At 39.7% G+C, this 24,264-nt stretch overlaps 1 pseudogene across 1 annotated transcript; it reads left to right on the top strand.

The window, feature by feature from the left end:
* Window positions 1–385: 385 nt before the first annotated feature.
* On the top strand, window positions 386–23,041 carry LOC308241259 (polyadenylate-binding protein 4-like; annotated as a pseudogene). Its single transcript has 2 exons — window positions 386–468; window positions 21,601–23,041. The product of its transcript is annotated as a polyadenylate-binding protein 4-like (transcript).
* Window positions 23,042–24,264: the final 1,223 nt, after the last annotated feature.

The following is a 24,264-nucleotide window of genomic DNA, read 5'->3' on the forward strand; positions in this document are numbered from 1 at the left end:
CCCCACACTGGGAACCGAGCTCATAACCCTGGCATGTGCCCTGACCAGGAAATAACCATGCCCTCCTGGTTCATAGGACAATGTTCAACCACTGAGCCACACCGGCTGGGCTACACCATAGACTCTGAGTCACCTTAGGTTGTCTTCTTGGTAACACTTTGGATTAAACTCAGCAGAATCCTAGACTTTGGCTTCTCCTTGTAGACAAATTGGCTTTGCAGGCTTCACAAACGTATTCCTCCTCGCATAGCACAGGCTTTGATTCAAAACCTCACTAACAAGGTGAACTCAGGCTAGCTGATTTCCTGCCCTGAGCCTCAGTTTCCTCATTTCTTAGATGGAGGTAATATTTATCTTGAAGGAGTCTAAATATAGTGCCAGGAATATGGTAATTACCCTGTATGACTTGTATGATGATGATGATGATGATGATGATGACGACGACAACATATCCTCATCAACTTCTATGTACAAGCTATATAATACAACTGACACCAACAGAAAGCAACTATTCCATAAGAATTTCTAGAGTTGTCCTCCACCTGACATGCTGGAGTTGCTTCAGCTGAATTTCTCCAATGGGTCAGTAGAAGATTGGTAGCGCTGGAGGAATAGATGAATCACAATGTTTTGAGACATCTTTAATGAAAGTAAAAAGAAGAACAGTTGCAAAGGTGCATAAAAATCTTCACTGTGTCCTTATATCAGCCACTCAAAAAGGAATATTAATGAATTTTAAAAATACAGATTTTCTTATCATCGGTATTTTTGTAGAATCTTCTGACAAAGTTATTATTTCAACTTAGACCAAATCTAGAATCATCTTAATGAAAGTCTCTTTTTTGCCAATTTATTTGCTCCCTGGAGTTCATTTCTGTGGAGAGAGAGTCTACTATATAAGAACAATTTCTGCACATTTTGTAAGTAAGTGTAGACCTTTCTGGCAGCATCTGGACAAAGCTATGCCTAGACCCAGAATACAGGCCTTAGCTAAGAAGGACGGGGGTCATGGCAGTAAAGGCTAAGACCCAGGATCATTTTTTAAATTATAGTTGACATACAGTATTGTATTAGCTTTGGGTATACAACTTAGTGATTTGACATTTATATACCTTATCATGTGATCACCATGATAAGCCTAATAACTATACAAAGTGATAACAATATTGTTAACTGTATTCCCTCTGTTATACATTACATTCTCGTGACTTATTTAGTTTATAACTGGAAGTTTGTACCTCTTATTCCCCTTCACCTGTTTTGCCCCATCCTCCCTCCCCTCTGGTAACCCACAGTTTGTTCTCTGTATCTATGAGTCTATTTTGCTTTGTCATTTGTTTTGCTTTTTGAGATTCCACATGTAAGTGCAATCATACAGTATTGGTTTTTTCTCATCTGACTTATCTTACTTAGCATAGTACCCTCTAGGTCAAGACTTTTTTATTTTATTTTTATTTTTGAGTTGTAACATCTAAGGTAAATTACACTATCTCTTCTTCCTACTGAACTTTTGCACATATACAACCTCTATTTAAAGTAAACATGAAAGCTGGCATTTAAGTTGACAAGAGGTGACAGAGGGAAAGGAGAAGGAATCACTGTCATTGATTCTTGGGGATTTTAATGAGGGAAAATGGTGATGACTTGGACTTGAAAGTTCCACAAGTGAGTTCCAGTTCTTCATTTGTTAGCCAACAGATATTGAGATATTAACTCATCTCTCAGAACTTCTGTTCTTCATCTCTAGAATTGAGGTAAAAAATAAATTACCCAAAAATATCACCTGACTCACAGAGATACTCAGGAATTAAGATGGGAAACAAAGCATCTTATAAATGAAAAGGCACCATTCAATTTAAAGTAATTGTTTTGAACCCAATTGATTTTTCAAAGTATGTATTAAGAGGAGCCAAGTAGATCAAAATACTAACAATGGATAATATTTCATGATGTTGTATTTGTTTGTATTTTTACTTATTCTTTGCTATATTGCCAACCTTTCTACAATGAGCATGCATTACATTTGCAATCAGAGAAATTTATATTGTGTAGTTAATATAAGTGTTGCTTAGTGATACACACCATGTAGTGAAAGCATAAAGGAATGAAGAAGGACCATACATACGAGTCGTGATGCCAGGGTACAGCTACACTGGGAATAAGAAATGAGACGGAATGAGGAAGAATGCATGGGGACACGAACTATATCAGTAAAAGTGAATTTAAGTTGAGTGGTAGGTACAAGAGTATTTTTAATTATGATAGAGGCTTTTTTGTGTGTTTTAATCTATATATATAAAACCCTAATATGCAAATAGACCGAACGGCAGAACAACTGAACAACTGGTCGCTATGATGTGTGCTGACCACCAGGGGGCGTACGCAGAACATGAGGACATTGGCCATGGCGGGATGGTAGAACAGGTGAGTGGGGGCGCCAGACCAAGGTGGGGCGCCAGTCGCTGTCATCGGGGCAAGCCTCTGGTGGTTACTGAAAATTCTTTGCTCCCGCGTGCTGCTGTCCTGCCGGGCACTCGCATCTGCTGCCAGTGCCTGCCCCGCTCGCACCCGCTGCAGGCATCACCCGGCGCCATCAGTGGGTGTGAGTGGTGGCTACCAGCCCCAATCGCCCCTCAGGGTTTCTCCACTTTCCCCTGTTCCTGAGGGGCAACCAGGGCCAACAGCCGCCTCTCACACCCACTGCCAGTGACGGTCCCCCTCACACCTGCTGCCGGCACCAGAGCCACCGCTTGCACCCACTGCTGGCACCTGGCACCGGCCCTGATCTCTCAGTGCCATTAGTGGGTGCGAGTGGTGGCTGCCAGCCCCGATCACCCTTGAGGGCTTCTCCACCACCCCCTGCTCCTGTGGGGCATTTGGGGCAGCAGCCACTACTCGCACCCACTGACGGCACCAGCACCGCTCACATACGCTGCTGGCACCGGGCCCAATCATTCTGTGCCATCAGCGGATGAAAGTGGAGCCAGCACTGTCAGGGCGTCGGAGCGGCAACAGTGGGAGAGGGGCTGCTGGCCGACAGGGGACCAGGGGCCGCGGCAAGAGGGGTGGGTTGGGGGCTGGAAGGATGGGCCAAGACTCACCCCTGTGCCCACTGCAGCCTCTTGGCCCACAGGTCCTTTCAAATTGCATGAATTCATGCACTGGGCCCCTACTTTCATTATAATTTTAAAAACAAAATATTAGTTCTGGGTACAAAGATTTATGTGCAAGGATGCTCCTTGCAGGATTATTTGCAATAGTCAAAATATTTTAGATAAAGTGTCCAACAATAGAAAATTGGTTAAATAAATTATGGGGTAGTAAAACAAAGCAAGATAATATTGTTAATATTACTATTCTAGGCCTATGAACCTTGAGTCACCTAGCTTCACAAAGCTGTCTGATGAATCTACATATTGTGGGTAAAAGATGATAGAAAATTACTGCTGGATTGCAGTTTTGATTCCTCCCATTTTATTTCTCCAATACTTTATTAAGCCCAGGATTGGTATAAATGTATTTACTAAGTGACTATTCCTAATTATTTAAGAATGTTCAGTTAGCATTGTACATCTTTATACAGGCAGTCCTCAGGTTATGTCGGACTCAACATATATTGTTTCATGGTTACGTTGCCATCTCCCATTTATTTATAAAAAAAAAGAAGTTCTGGCATTTCGACGTATGTACATATGTGCTTTATGTTTTTTATTATTTATTTACCACAAGTAAAGGTCAGGAATTGTTATCTTTCTTTTAATTTTCTTTTACTATTTCACTTCATTACCACTGTGTATGTGCTCCACGTGAGTGACATAGGTGCTTATGTAGGTGGGTTCTGACTTATGGCAAAAATCACGTTACGTCGCACCGTATGAACGGATCTCTGACGAAACCCGAGGACCTACTGTATAACAAACTAGAGGCCAATAAGTGGTCCCTCTCACAATCTGGGGTCACTGGTTCCTAACAACTCGCCTGCCTAATCATCCCTAACCACCTCTGCTTGCCGGCCTGATGCCCCTAACTGCTCCCCTGCTGGCCTGATTGCCCCCAGCTGCCCTCACCTGCTGGCCTGGTCGCCCCCAACTGCCCTCTCCTGCTGGCCTGATTGCCCCTAACTGCCTCTGCCTCGGCCCCTGCCACCATGGCTTTGTCCGGAAGATGTCTGGTCTAATTAGCATATTACCCTTTTATTAGTATAGATAAGAATATTTAGTACTTGAACAAGAAAATATGAAGAAGGAAACATTGGAAAGGCCCAAGTGAGTCCACCTACCATCACAATCTACAAACCTCAGCCTGTGGCATACTGGCCTCTACTTTCCAGATGAAAAGGGTTGATTTCAGTTGACTTTTTGTTTCTTTCCTCTTATCAAATTATTAAACCAAGGGAACCATTTCTCACTTGTTCATTAAGCTCCCTGATGGATGTTATATAGCAATGGACCTCGTCAAGGATTTGATCATTCTGTCCATCCCCTTTTGCACAACCTACTCAAGAATTTTAAGGACTGTCCCCTAGCTGGTTTGGCTAAGTGGATAGAGCGTCAGCCTGTGGACTGAAGGGTCCCAGGGTCGATTCTAGTCAAGGGCATATGCCTGGATTGCTGGCTCAATCCCCAGTGGAGGGTGTTCAGGAGGCAGCCAATCAATGATTCTCATCATCAGTGTTTCTATCTCTCCCTCTCCCTTTCTCTCTGAAATAATATATATATATATATATATATATATATATATATATATATATATATATATGAATTCTAAGGAATGTAGCTTTCAAATCAATGACAAAAGACAGTGGTTTTCTGCCCTGTTCTCAGTGATTAAACTGTGATTTTTCAGTTCAAAGTAATTTTTTTCCATTTCTAAAAATCAAAAATAATATTATTTTAGAAATGTGTATGTTGCTGATGCAGAAATGGCTATAGCCGCTAGGTGTCATAAGAGTGAGTTACAGAATCATTTCAGTGGATCAGTGGGTTTTAAGTAGAAAGATGAGCTCAATTTGTCTCCAGCACCTTGACACCCCTGCTTCTGCCCTGCTTGCTTCAACAGCTTGGCAGTCTTTCCCAAACTTTTAGGAAAGGACCCAACAGGGCTTTGTGGGAATATAAACATATGTACTGCTTCTCCCAGGAGTATTTGCATTTCAAATTTTATGTGAAATTGTTGACATGTTTATTCTCTATTAATAATCCAGGAGCCAAAGGAAGAGATAGATTTCAGAAGTTAGAAGAACTATAAAATATTTAAATCATTCATCCTTCAGGCAAGACCTGCAATTATATTTAACTTTATACTTTTGTTTATGTAGCCTTACTAGATGTTGTAGTGTAGAAGCTTATAAATTCAATTTATAAATAAAATGCCTAGTTTTCAAAATCTGTATCTACAAGGTACATATAGGACTATATAAATCATAAAATGTATGTACAAAATTAGAAATCATTTTATTATATCACAATGATTACTTAATTTTAATAAGACAGCCTTTATCATAAAATGCCCTTCAACCATCACACTATCGAAGTGCTGTGTTCAAGTCACCATTATTTTAGTTAATAATGGCCCCAAAGTGCAAAAATAGTCATGCTGGCAATTTGGATATGCCAAAGAGAAGCCATAAAGTGCTTCCTTTAAGTAAAAAGGTGAGTAAAACCCTGGCTGACATGGCTCAGTGAGAAGAGCATTGGCCAAGGAACTGAAGGGTCCTGGGTTTAATTCCCGTCAAGGGCATGTATCTCAGTTGCAGGCTGGATCCTCGACCCTGGTCAGGGCATGTGCAGGAGGTAACCAATCAATGTGTGTCTCTCTCACATCACTGTTTCTCTCTCTCTCTGTCTCTCCTCCTCCCTTCCACTCGCTCTAAAAGTCAATGGAAAAATATCCTTGGGTGAGGATTAAGAGAACCAAAAAACAGTACCTAGTAAAAATAACACATAAGTCTCTTTGAAAAAAGAAAGAAAAGGTGAGTATAAGATATTTTGAGACAGAGACAGACTACATTCTAATTATTTTTTCATATTGTTTTAATTGTTCTATTTTATTATTAGTTATTGTTGATTTCCTACTGCCTAATTTATAAATTAAACTTTGTCATAGATATGTATGTATAGGAAAAAATACAGTACACATAGAGTTCAGTACTATCTGCGATTTCAGGCATCTGCTGGGGGTCTTGGATTGTATTCCCCATGGATAAGGGGGACTGCTGTACATAACATGGTTCTCATAATGACAAAGCTCTCTCCAAGATACTCTTACTCTTTTCTATTTTCATGATGTAACTAATGGGAAAAATAATTTCTGGACATCTTGTGTCACTCAGATCAACATTTTTTACCTTCCATAAATTTTTTTTTACAGACTCTTAACTAGATTTTCAAACTGTTCATTTATTAACTGCTGAGATGATGTGCATTTTGTTTACCACAGTTTTTCCATTGCCTAGCAAAGTGCATAGCCCATTGTGGATGATCAATAACTACCTTCTGAGAATATACATAAAGAACAAAACAGCAGCTAACATGTATTGAGCACCTACTCTGTGTAGAGCACTCTTCTAAGCAATTTATGGTTAATCCTCCCAACAACCTTATGAGGAATGATACTCTATTATCCTCACTTCACAGGTGGGACATAGACAGGTTCAATTACTTGCCCTGGTTTTTATGAGTTAGGATCCAACTTTGGCTAGCAAATGGTGGAACTTGGATTTAAATATAATTACTATAACTTCAAGCCAGCCTTCTCTTTTCCCCCCTGCTTTACTGAGATATTATTAACACACTAGAGGCCCGGTGCATGAAAATTCATGCACTGGAGGGGGAGTTCCTCAGCCCGGCCTGCCCCCTCTCACAGTCCAGGAGCCCTCAGGGACAGGAGGTGACCCGGTGATCAGGGGAAGGCAACGCCCCATCACACCCCTGCTGCTGCCACTGCCAGCAGTGCAAGCCTCAGTTGGACCTGGTTACCTGAGCCTCAGGCAGCCCTGGGCAGCTGCGGGGCTGAGGGGACTGGGGGACTCCGGAGGCAGGCATGCAGGGCTGAGGGGACTGGGTGCTGCCATCTTGTGGCTGTGGGTGCTGCCATCTTTGAGGGCGGGGCAGTCAATTAGCATATTCCCTCCTTATTGGCTGTGGGTGCCACCATCTTTGCAATGGCATGAGGGTCAATTAGAATATTCTCTTTATTAGATAGGATAATATGTATAAGTTTTCCATGTACAATATAACAATGTGATTTATGTACATATTATGAAATGATTACCACAAGTTTAGTTAGCACATCTTTCACCCCAGGAAGTCAGACTTCTTAATGACCTCTTAGAAAACCCTGAGTGCCTTCTCACTCCTCCTCCCTTCCTATTTCCATTTCCATCTCCTCCCTTTCTCCTGTGATACTGGACATTTCCAAGTGGATATGTATCTTCACAATAAAAAATTGATGTTTAACCCTTACTCAAGTCACTGGTGCCAGCAAGACCATAAGAGGTCCTACAGCTGAGAACAACTCTGTCAGAATCCCTTGCCTCTCCTGGGCTCCCACCATGCCCTGCCCTGGCCTGCTCCCAGTGATAAAGGCAGGGCTGAGAAGAGTGATCTCAGACCTTGGCTCATAGATCCCCTTTGGTTGCTGCTTTGGGCCTTTGCCTGTGCAGGACTCTGCTTCTCATCAGCATCTCTTGCCTCCTGTGAACCTCCTGCCTGGGGCCTTGCTTAGTTTTCCTTCTGCTTGATTGTTCTTCCTCATGTAGACCTTGGCCTGGTCACCTGTTGCATGTCCCTTCATGCGTTGGAATGCTCAGATTCAGAATTTGGCCTTGCTTTCTATAGCTAAGACTATGTGCCCTTTTAATGTTTGTGAACATCCTGGCCTTGAGCCCATGTATCCTCTCCAGGCCATGTGGAGAAGTTAGATTCCCAGTTCTTATCAGTTAACATATCTCTTGGGCTGTCCCTAAGTGGAATTTCTCATTTTCCCACTTATATTCCCTTAACTCATTCCTTTATTCCTCTTCTTGCTAATATTTCTTGGCTTATTTCCCCCCCATGACCTCTGGTTTTATGAGAGAACCAGATGCAGATGTGGGGAACTTTCCTAATTTTTTTCTATAGAAACTCTGCAGAGTTGCTGTGGTGAAGCTATTTGTATTAACAATATAACACCACTTTTCTGTGGTGTAGAAGTAGGGATAAAAAGGACACAGGAGGCCTGGCCAGTATGGCTCAGTGGTCAAGAGTTGACCTATGAACCAGGAGGTCATGGTTCGATGCCCAGTCAGGGTACATGCCCGGGTTGTGGGCTTGATCCCCCACGTGGGGCGATCCCCAGTGTGGGGAGTCCAAGAGGCAGCTGATCAATGATTCTCTCTCATAATTGATGTTTCTCTTTTTTTCCCTCTCCCTTCCTCTCTGAAATCAATAAAAGTGTATTAAAAAAAAAAAAAAGGACACAGGGTGTTGACCTTGAAGAATGCTTCAAAAACTGTATGCAAGGGACCACAGAGATAAAAGGCAGAAACAACAAAAATATGTGATTAGGTGAATATTCTGAGGGAAATAGAATAAATTAAAATAAGATCTAATTGCCTCCATTAGTTATGCTTTCCTTGTGTAGTATGTGTGTATGTCAAGGAAACCGCAGGGACCATCTGTTAAATGTTTATTTCCATTGTTACTTCTGAGGTGCCAAAAAAAGCCAGTAATGGGAAGAAAGAGGAAAATAGCCTTTAACATTGTTGGAGACTTATTAAGAAAAGGAAAAGCCAGATGCCAAATTCAGGCTTAAATTCTGTCTTCCTTTTTATAATCAGAAAGTTCTAGAATAACCAAGTCTGTCTTTTCAAGGATCTCTGCTTTTTTTCTCATTATTGATAATACTCCTTTATGGCAGAGGGAATAAAGATTTGGGATGGAGACATTTTGTCAGTTGTTGATACTTTTTTGAAAGGACAAAGGAAATAGAAACAAGACAGGAAATTAACCAGTCTACTTGTTAGCTCTTCTGGAAAAAAAGTTTGACAAGAGAGAATCCTTCAGCCAAAATAAGGTACAAGAGCTTGTCTGTACAATTTAATTATTCATGTTTCCCCTTCCCCTTATTAGTCTAGATAATCAAATACTGAATGACCCAGTAAGACTGAAAAACAATAAAGCATTTCCCTTTGGCCTCACATGCTCCTAAAGTTTAATCTTGCTTGCTGACATCCAAGAATGGCTTCATCATAGAAAAATAGAAGAAGAAAGTAATTAGCATCCCTGAACAAACATTGAAAGTTTATGTTTATAATGGTTTAAATTTATAAGAGGAAAAATGGGGGTTTCTGTTCCCTAAACTATAAGAATTTGTATAGACAATACCTAAACTGCCAGCAGCTTCAGAGACAATTACCCGAATCTTGTTGCCAAAAACTAATTTTATTTGGTAAAAAGCAAAGTGAGTCTTCTTGTTTGGCCCAAACTGCAAATTAGCCTGCAAATCATGGATTCTTATTTTTTCTCCACCTAAATTAAAAATCATCTACTTAAACATTGTGAATTTTCGGAGATTAAAACTAACATATAGGAGAAACCAAGATGGTGACATAGGTAAACACCTGAACTTGCTACCTCGCACAACCACTTCAAAACTACAACTAAAAGACAAAACTTGTATCATCCAGAATCACAGGAAGGCTGGCTGAGTGGAAATTCTACAACTAGAAGGAAAGAGAAAAGCACACTGAGACTTGGAGGAGGAGCGGAAGTGCAGAAGTGAAGTGCAGAAGTACGGAGGTGCACACGCGAAAAGGGCTGGCAACAATATACGCTGTTGTCTTTTTCAATCGGAGGGAGACACAAGCTCCCGAATGCTCTGAACTCCAGTTCTGGGCGGGACTCTGGGGACCCAGACTCATATGGGGAGAAACTGGACTGTCTGGCATCAGGTGGAACTCGAGGGCGGCTTTCTCTCAGAGGTGCTTGCAACTATCATTGTTCCTGCACAGTGCTGCGGGATACAGAGACACAGGACCTCTTCCAGGCAGGGCTGATGGTCAGCCATGGCTGTTTTCTCCACCCTGGTAATTCCCTGAGACCCTGCCCCACCCAATTTGTGCGCAGAGGCTTTTGCATATGAATGGCCTGGCCCTTTGCAATCTGAAACCCAACATACTGCAGCTGGGTCAAAGAGCCCCAGAGCCTCCAAAAGAAGACTCAAGGCTCGACAGCAGCTTGCACTGCTTCACAGCTGGGCCTCATCTGGGCACCTCCAAACCCCAAACAAAGATAAGGAATCTGCAGATCTCTCTGTAGCTCCTGCTGGGTGGCCTCTCTCCTTGGAGATCCAAGAGGCAATGTACCCAGTGGTCAGAGAGAGACCATCCAGACTACTACTCTTCAGATCCATAAGAGACACACTCAGGGAGCAGACTCAGTGAGTGCCAAAGCCCCACTGAAGCAAGTCTTGCCCCATAAGGCTGTCTCCAGCACAGAAGTTCTCCCATCATAGATACAACTTATACTCACAGCCAGTTGGTCTGGAGGTCAATTCCTCCCAGTGATACCAACAATAATAAAGGCTTAACTACAACAAAACTGTGCACACAGCCTACAAAGGGGTGTACCAAGAGTGTCCACCTCAGGTAATTAGGGAGGCTGAGCCACTGGGCCTTATAGGACACCTAGCACACAAAGCCACTCTATCAATATAGGGAAGCAGCAAAAATGCGGAGACAAAGAAACAGGTCACAAATGAAAGAAATGGAGGAAAGCAAACAACTGGAGATAGAGTTCAAAACCACGGTTATAAGGTTACTCAAGAATCTTCTAGAAACCTCCAAGAAATGTAGTGAGACCTTCAAGGATATGAAAAAGGACCAACTAGAAATTAAGCATACACTGACTGAAATAAAGAATAATATACAGAAATCCAACAGGAGACTAGAGGATCCCAAGAATCAAGTCAAAGATTTGAAATAAGAAGAAGCAAAAAAGACCCAACTGGAAAAGCAAAAAGAAAAAAGAATCTAAAAATATGAAGATAGTGTAAGGAGCCTCTGGAACAACTTTAAGCATACCAACATCCAAATTATGGGGGTGCCAGAAGAAGAGAGAGAGCAAAATATTGAAAACCTATTTGAAGAAATAATGACAGAAAACTTCTCCTACCTGGTGAAAGAAATAGACTTACAAGTCCAGGAAGTGCACAGAACCCCAAACAAAAGGAATCCAAAGAGGACCACACCAAGACACATCATCATTAAAATGCCAAGGGCAAAAGACAAAGAGACAATCTTGAAAGCAGCAAGAGAAAAACAGTTAGTTACCTACAAGGGAGTATCCATACGACTGTCAGCTGATTTCTCAACAGAAACTATGCAGGCCAGAAGGGAGTGGCAAGAAATATTCAAAGTGATGAATAGCAAGAACCTACAACCTAGATTACTCTACCCAGCAAAGCTATCATTTAAAGTTGAAGATCAGATAAAGAGCTTCACAGATAAGAAAAAGCTAAAGGAATTCATCACTGCCAAACCAGTATTATATGAAATGCTGAAGGGTATTCTTTAAGAAGAGGAAGAAGAAGAAAAAGGTAAAGACAAAAACTATGAACAACAAAGTGACAACAAATACATATCTATCAACAAGTGAATCTAGAAATCAAGTGAATAAAAAGTCTGATGAACAGAATAAACTGGTGAATATAATAGAATCAGTGGCATAGAAAGGGAGTGGACTGACAATTCTCGGGGGAAAGGGGTGTGGGGGGTCTGGGAAGTGACTGGACAAAAATCGTACACCTATGGATGAGGATAGTGATGGATTGGGTGGGGGGAGTAAGGGCAGAGGATAGGGTGGGAACCGGGTGGAGGGGAGCTTTTGGAAAAAAGAGGAATAACTGTAATAATCTGAACAATAAAGATTTATTAGTAAAAAATAACTAACATATAGGACTGGATTTCAAATATAGTAACCATTTAACAAAGATTGTTGGGTACTTTTAGTAAGTAAAGTCTTTGGCTAGACTACAACAGAGAAAAATTAGGTGAAAAGTCAATTTGTTTATAGAAATTTATAGTGAGATTTCAGTATTTTATGGAATAAGTTATCTTAGGCTCATCCTAGGGAAGGGCCATGTTTTTGGTGAAAGCAAAGGAGTATGGTGCTTAATATGTACTAGCTCATGTGGTCCTCACATCCCAACAAGGCAGGTATTTTTATCCATATGTTTCATCTCTGTTTTTTTTCAGAGTAAATTTTTTGAAACATTTCAGAGTAAATTGCAGATATGATGCCTCTTTCTTCTAAAAAAAAATCAGTGTGAGTTCTTCTATTATCAACTACTTTTCTTAAATAAACACAGCACAATGATCAACCTCAGAAAATTAACCTTGACATAATATTCTTATCTAACTTATAGACATTCAAATTTTGTCAGCCAGCCCACTAGTGTTTTGTCTTGTTTTGTTTTATAAAAAGGAAAATATTGTCTGGTTCAGGATCCAACCTGTGATTACAGGTTGCATTCAGTTGTCACATCTTTTTAGTCTCCTTTAACTTGGAACAATTCCACAGTCTTCTGTGTCTTTCATGATATTAGCATTTTTGAATAGTACAGGCCAATTATCATATAAAATGTTCCTCAAAAAAATGGGAAATCTCAGCGGATAAATAAAAAGAAGCAAAGAGAAGATTTAGAATTGAAAAATACAGTAAGTGATATAAGAAAATCACTGGATGATCTCATAAGAAAAATGGTGACACATTGTTATTTAAATAACTCATAGTGTTTTTTGACAACTACAAATGGAATCTTTCTCATCTTGAGTCCTTAGCAAGCAATGTAAGTTCAGGTCATTCCACATGGTAGACATTATAAGAAACAGATACCATTCAGTAACTATAAAAACAAAAAACACATAGTTTGAAACAAAGTATGCATTTAAAATTATATTCTCCCAATTCCATTCCAGTGTCGATAACTGGCATTCATTTTATAAATCAACTTAATATAAGGATTCTTCTTGAATATATTAAAATCATTCTCCAAAAAGGAAATTACTACTAGAGACCACTATTCTTTTAAAATATGTTCTCTTAAAATTTAAGACAATAAAAGTAATAGCACCCATAAGTATAATATGATGTATTCTTTTTTTTCCCACATTAGACATTATTTATTGTTGGAAGGCACAAGAATCTGGAAGAGGCAAGAGGATTCTTCCTCAAAACCTTCAGAAGTACGGCCTTGTTGACGCCTTGATTTTCCATGTCCAGCCTCCAGCACTGTGAGAAGAAATTTCTATTGTTTTTAGCCACTCATTTTATGGCACTTTGTTACAGCAGCCACAGAAGGCTAATACACCAAGGAGAACATGGCTTTCTGTTTGTGACGAAGACAGTTTGCGCGTATCTCATCCCTGACTAGATGGACTTTCCCACCCAGACTGTGAAACACTGCCCATTGGTGGGCAGGCGGGCTCCTGAGGAGGAAGGAGATTAGCTGCGCACACCAAGTTCCTTCTCTGAAATGCACCAATCAGAGGAGAAAGACGGGAGGGTGTAGTCTCACTAAAGTTCCTCCCACAGGAAACATGGGGAGTGGGGAGCAAGAGTTCCTGCGTAAGAGCGGACTGCAGATGCCAATTTTCCTGCTGACACAAAGCTTTCCTGGAAGTATTTGAATCAGTTCTCAACATTTAAAAGTTGGTAGATTTCATATAAAAATCCAGATTTCAAGCTTATCTTTGAAGATGGAAAATCTGGCCACCCTGGGCCCCCTTCCCACAGAGCTGTGACTGGCTATTGCTGCAAAGTCCGTGCCTTCTTCCAATGGACTGCAAGCTCCCCAGCTCACCATTCTGCCTACCACTCCTCAGGTCTCACCCCTGACCTGTGCTGCTCATTTCTTTTCTTTATGGATTAAGGTATTACATATGTGTCCTTATCGCCCCAATACCCCTCTATCTCCCTAATGTATTCTTTTGAAAGTCACTCAAACACATTATTTTATTTGATCCTAATAACAGGAATATATCCATTTTATAGATTTAAAAACAAGAGGCCTGTATAGATGAGAAAGGTGCTCACTGTCCCTGTTATAACAGTATATTTTATATTGTAAACCCAAGTTCCCTAAGAGTTAAGCAAATGTCTAATGCCTGATTCATGTATTATTATAAATGGACATCACAACAGGTGGGCCCAGTCAGCACGATAACAGGGGAGTGGGGACACAACACTGTTCCATGTCGATTGAAGCATATATTTCATGGGAATCTTTCAGACAACTACCAGACTTCTTTCATTTTTCCTGATAACCAAAAAAGTAAAACAACAGCAGGTGCCATATCTGAGTCTCCATCAGCCTGGCCCACACTATTTGTCCCTCTCTGGTGATTCCTTGAGACCCCCACCCCAACCCAATTTGCAGACCCACCCAAGCTGTTTCCATATGAATGGCTTGTCTTGGCTCATGCTTCAGACTTTCTTAAAATCTCTTAAACAAGCAACATCTGGCCTCTCACTAAGTGGCCCCAGGCCTGGCACTAGCAGCAGCTGGTCTTTGTTCAAAACTTGGCCTCACCTGGGCACCTACAGACCCAGCACAAGAAACAGCCATCTACAGATCACTTTGTAGCTCATGCTGGGAAGCTGTGATGGCCCCAGGCAGAACACAGGCAGTGGCTGATCTTATCCTGTACCTCCTGGAAGGCCCCAGAGTCAGTGCACCTGGTAGATAGCTCCAGATCACGTCAAAGCATCACCAAACCACCTCTTCAAGCAACACACTCAAGGGGTGGACTCAATGGGTATCAGAGCCTGGATGAAGTAAGTTCACCACCACCAAACCAGTATTACATGAAATGTTAAAAGGTTTTGTGAGTGTGAGGATAAGAAAAAGGCCTGTGTTTTTCTTGCTGTAGCCTTCCACAATTTATGAGAATCACCTGGTAATTAACCCCCAAGATTGTTAGCTCCTCTGATTCAAACAGCCCTCTGTTCAAATGCTGGCAAGACAAGATAAGCTACTTTCAAGGCTACATTCTTGCATACCTATCCTTCCTGCCATTTTTACAACTTGGGGATAATTTGCACCAAGAAGTCTCTAGTTAAAAAGTTCCCTTCCCTGCTTCTCTTCAAACAAGCCTCTTTTGAACTCTTCATAATTTTTACTATAAACATGTTGTACTGGCTTGGGAAAAACACTGAAAAGACACCTCCCTAGGACATCTGCAGACTATCTCAGCCCTAAATTTCCCTCCCTTCCTTGTCACCTAGCAACAGCAGCCATTACCCTTTAAAAGAGCAGGCCACTGTTTATTACCTGCCCTTGTATTGATTAGCAATGCACCGGCCCTTTCCCTTCAGGAAAAGTAAAATAAACTTTCTCTCTGCATCTCTCCTTTTAGTTGTGAATTCTAACAGGTCTTGGAGGAGGAGGAGGAGGAGGAGGAGGAGGAGACCAAAAATATGAACAATAAAATGCAAATAAACTCATATTGTCAACAATTGAATCTAAAAAACAAAATATACAAGGAGAACAGAAACAGACTCATAGATATAGAGAATATTTTGACAGTTGCCAGATGGGAGGGGGTTAGGGATATGGGTGAGAAAGGTAAAGGGATTAAGAAGTACAAATTTATTGGTACAGAATAGTCAGCATAGAGAACATAGTCAATAATATTCTTATAACTATGTGTGGTGTCAGATGGTATGAGATTTACTGTACCTTACATTTAGTAAGGTATGTGATGTCTAATCACTGGGGTGTACACCTGAACCTAATATAGTATTGTATGTAAACTATAATGGAAAAATAAAAAATGCTTAAAAAGAAATACCATAAATAATATTGAAAAATAAAATATCCTGTAATATTCTGTAACTTAGAAAGTGACTGTTAAGTTAAAATGTTCCTACATAAAGAAGGCTGTCCAATAAGCTTAATATTCAATAATTTATTGTGGGACCTAGTTTGCCAATGATCAGAATGAAGTATATCAAGAAGTCAATTAATTTAAGAATGTATCCTTTAGGCAACAAAACAATGATTACCTTGGCAGGTATCAAATAATTTAAACTTCTAAGGAAATTTATAATTAAGCTTTTAAATGGTAAACATTTGTAAGAAAGGAAGTCGGGGTTTTAACCAGTTAACTATAGAAGATTATAAATGGCAAATAAGTACTATGAATAGACAGGTGGTATCTCAGGGAACAATGAAACAAAGTAAATCCTGATTGCAATGTGGTAAGGTTGACAAATAGATGGGCAGGATTGAGGAAATTATCTTTTGTAGGACATGATAAGGAAAGGCAGGAAGAAAGAAGAGCAGACAAGAAATTAGGGAGGAAATAAAAAAGCATTTGTTTAGAGGTAAAAGTTCTCGGAATCCCCAGATGCTTTCATATATAACTGAGTCATTTTACTTTCTCTTCTTTGAAGAGGGTTTAGAGACTATTTTAAGATGTGATGGCAAATTAAAGTGAAAATTATATGTTCAAAGAATTAGGCATATAAAACAATCACCATCTCCTCTCCATTTTATTTATCACCATATCTACACATCCTTCTATATTCTTGATCCTTGTAGATCCCATCTAGTTTCTAACCCAGAATCCTTCTCCACACCCTTCTCATCTAATCTGTCATCAAATCTTATAAAGCAACTTTCTAAATATTTCTTGAAACTGCCCACTCTTCTAGTTCCACCCCTTCAGTCCATGCTGTGGCCTCCTAAAAGGTTTTGGCTCCAAAAGTCTAATGCCTCCACCCCCACCTACTTGCCACCATGATCTTTTTAAAGTAAAACATTGATCATGGCACTCTACTTAAAATCTCTCAGTGACACCTCATAGCTTTAGAAAAGTTTAAACTCATGGATCTTGCCTGGTTTTCTAACTTCATCTTGACAACCCCATACCTGCACATTTTGTTCCTGGCAAATGGAACAATACATACTGTACTCCATGCCATATTATTCCCTCTGCCAACCAACTTACCTATGTACTTATCACTTGTCTTTTAAACTTCGGTTCACATGCAATCATCTCCTCTAGAATGCCTTCTTTAATCCCTCAGCCTGATTTCCATATCTATCTTTTTGGCTCCCATCTTATAGCTTCGGGTCTAAAACATAATCCTGGCCCAGCCCAGGAGGTCATGTTTCAATTCCTGGTCAGGGCATATGCCCAGGTTGCAGGCTTGATCCCCAGAGTGGGGCGCACAGGAGGCAGCCAATCAATGATTCTCTCTCATCATTTCTCTCTCTCTCTCTCTCTCTCTCTCTCTCTCCTCTCTCTCTCTCTCTCTCTCTCTCTCTCTCTCTCTCTCTCTCTCTCTCTCTCTCCCCTTTCTCTCTGAAATCAGTTTAAAAAACCACAACCCTGGTGGATTAGGGGAGAGCCACCCAGGCAATTGTCCTGGAGACCAATCTTTAAGAAAATATGGCATTAGGAGCATTGCAAGGAGAAAAAAATGTGTTTATCAATACTAAATGTGGTTAGAAGGACTGCTTTGACAAGCTTCTAGAAATCAGAAGTATGCTTGAATAGTAATAAATGATTTCTAAACCACCTTGGAAAGAGGGTGTTTGGGTAGCTTCTGTGCTTTTGTTTTGCTGGTTAGGGTATGCAAGTTCATAGTCAGAGTTGAGCTGCTTAGGACAACACAGGAGAGGGTATCATTTGCCCTCAGAGGTCCCTCTGGATTGCTTCCCTTCACTGTGCTAACGGTGTGGTGATCTTTGCAAAACTGTGGTCTCCCCTCTCCCCCAAAGCAGAACAAATGCTTAAAGATCAGTTTCAAGTGGAACCAAATATCTAGTTATCTTTCTCAAAGGTACACCATGTTTCTGTCTGGTTCTGATTAGTATATTTATAACATGATCTTGTAACAAGTCAGATTTCTTATCTAGATTCTCCATATGCTTCCCAAGGGCAAGACTGAGACTATGACCTTTTTAAAAATTGTTTTGTAACAAATCTGAAAAAGGGGCTTGTTTAGCCAAAGTGTGTGATCTTGAAGTATAATGAACTGACACCTAAAGTTCAAGATTTAGCAATATTTATCTAGCACTGTCCAGAGAATAATGACTCAAGTCAAATAGATAAGAATATTCTGTTTGCTAAGGAGGCATTCTTTATTGTGGAATAAGTACAGATAATTTTGAGTGAAAAGAACCTTTAAAACTATCCTTCTCTCTTTGGTTTGACTTCATGTTTACCAAGTAAAGTACAGATTGTTCATTTCTTAGATATTAAGGAATAAAGAGTCCTAGGTGGAAAAGACAAAATCTGTAGCCACTGGAAAAATATATCAGCCATTATAAGTCAATAAATTTACATTCTAGTTTATATATTACTCCTTTTAAGTGTGATTAGCAGGAGATAGGATCTCTAAAACTGATCAATTGTGTATATATGAACAAAATTTAACATCTGGATCTCTCACTCTGGTGACTTCATTAAGGTACTATCACCCTTTCAGAGATCTTGGGAAAATAAAATATGTGTTATCATTTTCAAAATTATAAAGCTCCTACACATATTTTTATTCCTTTTTGACAAGAATGACCTGTATATGTCAAAGGATGTTTTAGCTTTGATTTTCTCTCTAAAATATCATTTCATTTTGGTACTACTTCTGGCCAGTAGAAAGTTCATGGTTTTGTCCTGATTTAAACTAATATTTTCCTTCTCTCTGCTGCCAGCAAAATATTATTATACTCAACTTTTCTCAAGAGAAAAATGTCCTGGATTTCTTCATAGTAGCCTGCAACACTAAAGGGGGAAAAGAGTACCTTGGACCTGATGACTCTTTTTTCTGGAAAATATACAAAATATTATTTAAAATGCTATTAAGGTCTTTCAGGATCAAGTTACATTACTTTAGCAGAGAAGAACCCTATACAGATGTGCCATTACAAGAAATTATGTATTTTCTGAAAATGACCCATGTTGACTTGGCAGTTGTTTAAATATTACGTCAACCAATTATATTTAAAATCTCAAGCAGATTGGAAAGTTCAGAAAAAAAGGTAATATCAAGGGCAAGTAAAATTATTTTTTGGAAACTTCTGCTACTTGACTTGAGCCTTGTAAAATTCAAAACAAATATAAATTATCTTAAATTTTGTTAAACAGTGATATTGAGTCATGTTCCTTGACCCATGTTGGAATTCAAGAATTTTCAGATTTTAGAAAGGTAATATCATGTATTGCCATATATTCAGTGTAATAGCAGTGAATGGCTCTCTGAAAAAAAGTCGTGTGTATTCATTAAGTTTATTATGACTTTTGCTGATTAAACAATGTATCACAAAATTATAAATAATAATAAAAATACAATACTCTTTCCTGTAATTCTATATAGCCAATTGGTTTTCACAGAATGCATTAATTTTGCCTCTTATATCTACAGCCAGCCTATGGTTATGATTGACGAAGGAATGTATTTCAATCATGAATGTTGATTGGTATTTTCCTTAACTTAAAATTGGTGGGGGGGGTGGAAAGGGGGCGGGGGGATAATTGTTCTTTCTCTAGCTTCTTTAATTGTTCATTTCTTTTCATATGTATGTATTCATAGATGCATAAATATAGACATATAAATAAACATATAAATACATATTAAATATATTTCAGGCCTTACATTTCTAAGTTTTACTGTAGCTGCAAATTTTATGTTGTACTCTCTTATTGTTTAGTTTTTATTTGTCTCTCAAATATGTTGGATTAAATTGTTTATTGATTTTTAGAAAAAAATGGTGTCAAGGCACTACTTTTGGACCCATTAAACCTCTCCAAATTCCCCAGCTTATATTTGCCTATTTCAACATTTTTAAAGCATATCCAGCAAAATATTTACAAGTTTTATTTCAATTGAAAAGTAAGTTTGGGAAGACAGGATTGAACAAATTTCTTTAAAGCAGGATTAATATGCTAATATGCATTGTAAATCTATAAAAAGGAGACATAGGATGTGACATTTCCTAAAACTATTTGACCACATTTTTTTTTTCTTGGCTAAAATACTTAGTCTTATGAAACAATTTAGAGCAGGGGTGGAGAATGTCCGGCCTGAGAGCTATATAAGGCCCGATAAATCATTTGGTCTGGCCTTGCCAAGGTATTAGGGGAGAGTTAATTAAATGTTTGGCCAAATATAGCAGGCTAATTTTTAAGTTGATAATTTTGTATGGCCCGAGAATAATGTTATAAATATCCAAATGGCCCTTGGCAGAAAAAGGTTCCCCACCCCTGATTTAGAGAGATATTGACTACTCTATAGCACTTGATATCAATATCACAAATTCTACCTATAATCATCACTTAGTACCATATTAGGCAAAGTTGTTAACTGCAAATAATAAAACTCACTGATGTCCTAACCGGTTTGACTCAGTGGATAGAGCAACTGCCTGTGGACTGAAGGGTCCCAGGTTTGATTCCAGTCAAGGGCATGTACCTTGGTTGTGGGCACATCCTCAGTAGGGAGTGTGCAGGAGGCAGCTGAATTGATGTTTCTCTCTCATTGATGTTTCTAACTCTCTATCCCTCTCCCTTCCTCTCTGTAAAAAATCAATAAAATATATATTTTTTAAAATAAATAAGTCACCGCTAAGCAAGTTTAAGCGTAAAATAAATTTATTAAAAGATAACTAGACAAAAAATTCTCCAAGAAAGCCAGAGAATCAACTTTAGAGACTAGCACCAGGAACAATACCCAGGTCACATCAGTGGGTTGCTTTTTGGCACAATTAAATTTGCAGTGTTATTTTTTTTTAAGTCACTAACTGACAAAACAGCAGATTAAAAAGACCACCAGCAGCAGTACAGTTTGAAACCCAGAAACCAAGTGAGTTACTGCTTACTACTTTAAGAGATTAGGGAACGTTAAATATGTGTTTCAGGCTGACTAGCACATAAGGACCCCCAAACAGTTCAAAAGTTAGAAGCACCATTTATCTCTGAAACTGGGGGTAGGTTTGGGGGAAGTAATATGGAGCTAAAAACAAGGTAATTCATTAAAAATCTGTATAAAAAGCAATTTGGTCTTAAAAACTGTCATTCATACCATATAGCAGAGTGATTGCTAATTAAGACTATAAATTTATTCCAGGGCGTCTTCAAATGCTGGCATACCAGGCCCAGGTGATGGCAGAAATACAATACTAAAAATAGGGAGAGGTTCCTAAATGAAAAATCTACATTTTGAACAACAACCCAAACCCATAGCCTCTTTCTTTCTAATCTGATTACAGTATTCTGGGTTTTTTTATGGAGTTTTTTTTCTTTATTGAGAAACTTAAAGACTTGGATACATCAAATAAAACCAATTTCTGGGGGAGCGGGGAAGATCAAAACCACAACAGGGGTTGGGGGGAGTTAACACTGTCTGAGCCGTAGCAGAACCCAGAGAATATATTCTTTTAAATGAAAAATTCTAGGGCTTCATAATTGATCTTTTGATACAAAATGACCTATTAAGTTTGCAATTTGTGGTTCTTAGCATTGAGGTCCATAGGACAAGTTAGGAAGTCTTCAAACCTTGAGCTGAATTTCATGAGGGGTTATTTGGCTTTTGAATTGTTTTTTCCTTGCCTAAGAGGTAGCAGCAGCAAGAAGACCCAAGAGGCTGCAGACAAGGCCATCGAGAAGATAAATGGCATGCTCCTCAATGACCACACAGTGTTTGTGGGCAGATTCAAGTCTCAAAAAGAGCGGGAAGCCAAGCTTGGGTCCAAAGCCAAGAAGTTCACTAATGTGTATATCAAAAACTTTGGGGAAGAGGTGGATGATGAGTCTGAAAGAGCTGTTCAGCCAGTTTGGTAAGACCTTAAGTGTCAAGGTGATGAGAGATCCCACTGGGAAATCCAAAGGCTTTGACTTTGTGAGTTACGAAAAACACGGGGATGCCAATAAGGCTGTGGAAGAGATGAATGTAAAAGAAATCAGTGGGAAAGTCATTTTTGCAGTCCGTGCACAGAAGAAAATAGAATGGCAGGCTGAGTTAAATGGAAATTTGAATAGCTGAAGCAAGAGAGAATTAGTTGGTTTCAGGGGGTGAATCTCTACATTAAGAACTTGGATGACACCATTGACGATGAGAAGTTAAGGAAAGAGTTTTCTCCTTTCGGATCCATCACCAGTGCTAAGGGAATGCAGGAGAATGAGAGAAGCAAAGGGTTTGGCTTTGTCTGCTTCTCAGCTCCTGAAGAGACCACCAAGGCAGTCGCTGAGATGAATAGATGCATCTTGGGCTCCAAGCCACTGTATGTCGCCCTGGCCCAAAGGAAGGAAGAGCGAAAGACTAACCTGACCAACCAGTATATGCAGCGGGTGGCCGGAATGAGAGCATTCTCTGCCAATGCCATTTTAATCAGTTCCAGCCTGCAACTGGTGGCTACTTTGTGCCAGCAGTTCCACAGGCTCAGGGAAGGCCTCCATATTACTCACCTAACCAGTTAGCGCAGATGAGATCTAATCCACACTGGCAGCAAGGTGGGAGACCTCAAGGCTTCCAAGGAATGCTAAGTGCTATACGCCAGTCCAACTCTTTGGCATCTGGCTCCAATTGGTAATGCTCCAGCCTCTCGTGGCCTCCCTACTACTGCTCAGAGCGTCAGGTCTGAGTGCCCGGACCGCTTGGTTGTGGACTTTGGTGGGGCTGGTGCTGCCCAGCAAGGGCTGACTGACAGCTGCCAGTCTGGAGGTGCTCCCACAGCTGTGCAGAACTTAGCACGTCGTGCTGCTGTGGTTGCTGCTGCTCCTCGGGCTGTTGCACCTTACAAGTATGCCTCCAGTGTCCACAGCCTCACCCTGCCATACCACCTCTGCAGGCACCCCAGCCTGTGGTCCATGTGCAGGGGAGGAGCCCCTGTCCGCCTCCATGCTGGCCGCAGCACCCCCCAGGAACAGAAGCAGATGCTGGGCGAATGTTTGTTCCCTCTCATCCAAACCATGCATTCAAACCTGGCTGGAAAGATTACCGGAATGCTTCTAGAGTACGGTATTCTTCCTTCCAGGATTCCTTTCCAGGAAATCTAATCAGGCCCATAGAAAAGCCCTATAGGTAGAGTTGAGAGTATCCAATAAAATGACCCAATCAGATTGTCTTACAGTGAAGTCCAATAATTGACAAGTTTCATCAAGGAAATAATTTTTGGTCAGTTTCTTACTACTTGAAAATTAAAAATAAAAGGATCACCAAACACTTAAGAAATGTATCAACGGAAAAGACAGAAACCAAAACAATCCAAAAGTGGACTTTAAGAGAAACAAAAACAGATTTCAAAAGCACTTTTAAACTGTAATTAAATTTCTTAAAAAAATATAAAAGATGTTTACATCCTTAAAATAAGAATACTAGTAGAAAGCTATTAATTTTTTTTCAGAGAAAAAATAGCTGTTGAATATTAAAAACATGATAATGTAAATTAAACTTTTAATAGAAGAGTTAAAAGAGAAATAAAACCCAGAAAGTGGAATCCTCCTAAAAAAGAATATATGAATAAATTTAAATATAGAAAAGAAATGGGAAATGGGAAAGAAGGTATTAGAGAATTAGAGAATGTATCAGTTATTTATTATTTCATAACAAATCACCCCCAAACTTAGTGAATTAAAACAATTTATTATTTTTCATAAATTTGTTGGTTGACTGGGCTCAGCATGTAGGTATTCTCCTCTTTTGCTTAGGGCAGTGACATAAGTACATTCTGACTTATAACCGCTTGGGGCTCTGTAGTCCAAGATACCCTCTCACTCTCCAAGGCCTCTCTCCACATCACCTCTCACTATTGAGTAATCTACTCTAAGCTAATTTACAGAAGAAAAAGAATAAAAGGGAAGTGTCCAATCCTGTTATAGCCTGGGCCTAGATGTCTCAGACATCACCTCTGCCACTTTCTATTGGAAAAGCAACTCATAAGACCAAACCAGATTCCATGAGAAAGATAATAGAGTTCACCTGTTAATATGAGGATCAGACTGTGAATAAAGAGTTTGGAGGGGTTATTGGCCATTGTCTTTATGATTAATCTTCCACACCACATAAGATGACTTCAGTATTTCCAACATCCCCAAAATAGGAGTTTGAGGAAAAAAGAATAGAAACAGTGAGGAAGGGATTGAAAGTTAGAAAATAATATACTTTTAAATTATCAGAACTGAATGATGTGAATTTCCAGATTGAAAAGGCCTACCAGAGATCCAATAGCAAAACAAACAAGCAAAAAGATACATACTAATAAACACTGTCATGAAATGTT

Source organism: Plecotus auritus, assembly GCF_963455305.1.
Source record: "Plecotus auritus genome assembly, chromosome: 1".
NCBI lineage: Eukaryota > Metazoa > Chordata > Mammalia > Chiroptera > Vespertilionidae > Plecotus > Plecotus auritus.